At 41.2% G+C, this 3,601-nt stretch overlaps 1 pseudogene; it reads right to left on the minus strand.

Annotated features, from left to right (window-relative positions):
• Positions 1–2,827: 2,827 nt before the first annotated feature.
• On the minus strand, positions 2,828–3,367 carry LOC102923507 (protein dpy-30 homolog pseudogene; annotated as a pseudogene).
• Between the last annotated feature and the right edge of the window lie 234 nt (positions 3,368–3,601).

Below are 3,601 nucleotides of genomic sequence, written 5' to 3' on the forward strand. Positions count from 1 at the left end.
GGCTTTAAGTTCACACAGACAGTTAGTTGTTGGTTACCCACAGCATTGGAGCACAATTATTACTCCTTTGTCAATATATTGCCATGCTGGTCAGTGTTGTAGTTCATAGGTGTCACAGTCAGATAGAACTCTTCACTCCCTTAGTCATCTGCACAATACTTTCTGCTACTATGGAAGCTAGAGAGCAGGAAGAAGGATTTCATGTTAGATCAAGCATGAACAATCCATGCCCTAAGTGTGCAGTGTCTTCAGCAATAAGGACTTACCTTCAGTCTCTGAGAGGCCGTCAAGGGCAGCAATAATAGCCTGTATTGTTTTGGGAGTCACTGGACCTAGGTATGTATTATGTATACATGCATGTGTGTGTGTATTATATAATTTTAGATAACTGTAGAATAATATGATACCTCCAGGCTTTAATGAACAACCTTGGTGTTAATGTGTCTCTCCTTCCTCCTTGTGTATTGACTTTCCTCCTCTCTCCAATTTGAACACCTCTCCATTTTCCCCATTTCCTCCTTCATATCACCTGTATCCTGCTATCCCTTCCCCAAGCTCCCCTACCCACCCATGATCTGTTCATAGTTTCCAGGTTTCTGCAATCACTCCATGTTATATACTTGCATCTGAAGATTTAGAGCTAGAAAATGCAGAAGAGAGAGAACATATGGCATTTGTCTTTCCGAGTCATAGTTACCTCATTTAACATAATCTTTTGAGTTTCCTTGCAGAGAGAGAGAGAGAGAGAGAGAGAGAGAGAGAGAGAGAGAGAGAGAGACTTTACCTTTCCCATGAACGAACAAGACTCATAATTGGTTATCTAACACAAAATATTCAGCCCTGAAATCATATACACACAACAAAAATAAACTCAGCCAGTTGTATTTTATATATTTGAGTGTGCGCGTGTATGCACACACACACACACACACACACACACACACACACACACACACACACTGATTTCCCATAGCTATTTTAGGACACCATGTCCAAATCAGCTTATAAAGGAAGGGTGTACTGGGGCTTGTGGTCCAGAGGGTTAGAGTCTATGATGATGGAGCAAAGGCACGATGGCAGGAACAGCTGAGAGCTCACATCTCAGAACCACAAGCATAAGGCAAAGGAAGCACACGGAGATGCTGAAACCTCATGAACTGACCCTAGTGGTACACCTCGAACAAGGCCACATCTCCTAATACTTAGAAAACAGCCATCAACTGGGGACAAGTATTCAAATGTCCAATACTCATTCAAAAAAGAGGGCAAAGGGTGTAATTATATTTTAATTAAAATGAATTAAATAAAAACCTAACTTTTTTACTATTTGTTGGTGCAGGCCCATGACTGATGAGATCCACTATCAATTTTTTCATTCTCTTTGAAAGGTAAAGGCCTTTTGGGGCTCAAAAGAATTCTCAAGGTCTTTTGATAGAAAATATAGTTGAGAGATTAGTATTCTGAATGGAGACTTAATTACCCTTTCCCAAGTGGTGCTAAGCCTAAATCATACCAAGACCTGTGTTTTTTTTTAAACATGGGGGTGTAAATCAGTAAGATCAGTTTTGTGTTATCCACAACTCAATACACACTTTGTACATGGAAGCACTCTTGAGGGCTAGAGTCTTTCCTAACTTTCAGTGGGATCAACCTATTCCTCACTCCAGATACCAGCACTGTGGCACTTTTGATTGGCTTAGAACAGTTTACTGCGTGAAGAAACACAATACACAAGAAAGCCCAGGTTCTTTCCCCTTTCAAATGTACAGTCACCACGGAACAAGAAGTGAGTTCTTTAGATACTGCGTCACGGGCTCTGCCTCCAGAGCCTGGACAGTATTATTGTCTGGTAGGGGCTTTGCCAGACCCATCCCCTCCAGGACACTGTGAGCGACAAATCCTCCTGCAGAAAGTTGACCTGTTCAATGTCCTTTAATTATAAATTCTTCTAGAAGGTACCTGGATGTCCCTGGCCATCGACCACTCATCTAGGATAGAGTAGGCTTTCCAAAAGCTGAGCATCTTATCTAAGGGCTCCATCTATGGGCGGATCAGTTCCAGTGTGACCAACTCTTTTTGCCTTTCTATGGCTCAGCAGAAATAGAGACTGTTCTATTACTTACAGACAATGTGGATGTCCTTCCCCCTTAGGAATCTGCACACATTGAGCTTGGAAACCTAAATGACCTACATAAGCTCTGGAACTATCTCCTTTGTCCTCTTCCCCTCCCTGTTCAGAGGGCATCTGGAACTAGAGTCACAGGCAATTGTGAGACACTCTGTGGGTGTTAGGAACAAACTCTGGTCTTCTTCGAGAGAAGCAAGGGCTCTTAACATCTGAGTCATTGCTCCAGCTCTTTCTTTCCTTTCTTGTCTGAGGTGGTGAGGGACCAGTCTTGCAGCTGAAGTCTGTTCCCTGTTGGATGAATCGTATTGTCAGTAGTCAATACCATCATCTTGAAGTCTCCAGCTTGATGCATTCCTCTCTGGCCACCATAGAAGCCAGCTTCCAGGTTTTTTGTTTGTTTGTTCATTGTTGTATTTTATTAAAACTATTACTTTTTCTTTTGCTGTGTTTGCATCATCTCTTTTCTTTAGAAATGAATAAAACATCACAGATGATACAAATCCCTTTATTTACTTCCCAATCATAGTAACTAAGTTCAAAGTTGTATATATTCTGTCTAGATTTTCTTTTTCTTTCTTTCTTTTTTTTTTGGTATTTTAACAGTTTATTTTGAAGGTCTTTTCAAAATCAAAGTAAAAGACAATCTGAGAAAAAAAGTGCACAGATGATACTCATTAAATAAGTATGGTAATTAAATTAGACAAGGGGATATGTTCTCTTCTGCAACTTCAGAAGAGAGTTCTGTGGTCCTGAAGGTTCCAGAGAGGGGAGGGGAATCATGGCAATTAAAGCTGCCTCGTAATCATGTAAATCTACAGTAGCAACCAAATGTTTCATTTCTTCCCAAGTAATCAATTTTGATCTTCAAACTGTGCCTTATTTTTTAAAAGATAAGATGCTAGAAACTCAATGGGATTTGGCGGTCTTTCCTTAGCAAGCACAGCAAGACCCTGTAATAAGATAGGCACAACTGTCTGATCCAGGTGGGCACGGGTTGGCAAAGACTGTAGATCCACCTTCTGTTTTGATGACTTCTCTGCATTAATCTTCTCATTTTCGACTATCCTCTCAACGTTGTCTGTGAGACCGTACTCGGAGTGAGGGTTTTCTGCAACCTGCGTCTGGCCCTCCAGCATCTGCTCTGACTCCATGGCAGACCCTGCAAACCGCAGTCAACAGGATACCAGTCCATGCCAAGGCTGTCGGTTCCTAAGTGCCCTGCATGGGGCCACCGACTCCCAGCGCAAACCGCCTGTCTAGATTTTCTTACCTTTAGATATACATATTCTCAACATGTGGCATTTTTTTTAATGCACATAAATAGTATATTATGATTTTTTTCTTTTGCTACATTTCCTATTTTTCAGGTCTCCTTTAACACCAATGTAATCAGGAATTCATGTTAACGATGGCTTATTCCACCACTATATCAGATTTGTCTGATGTCATCAATGGTACTGAGGCAACTTCTCC

This window comes from Peromyscus maniculatus, chromosome 4 (genome assembly GCF_049852395.1).
Source record: "Peromyscus maniculatus bairdii isolate BWxNUB_F1_BW_parent chromosome 4, HU_Pman_BW_mat_3.1, whole genome shotgun sequence".
NCBI lineage: Eukaryota > Metazoa > Chordata > Mammalia > Rodentia > Cricetidae > Peromyscus > Peromyscus maniculatus.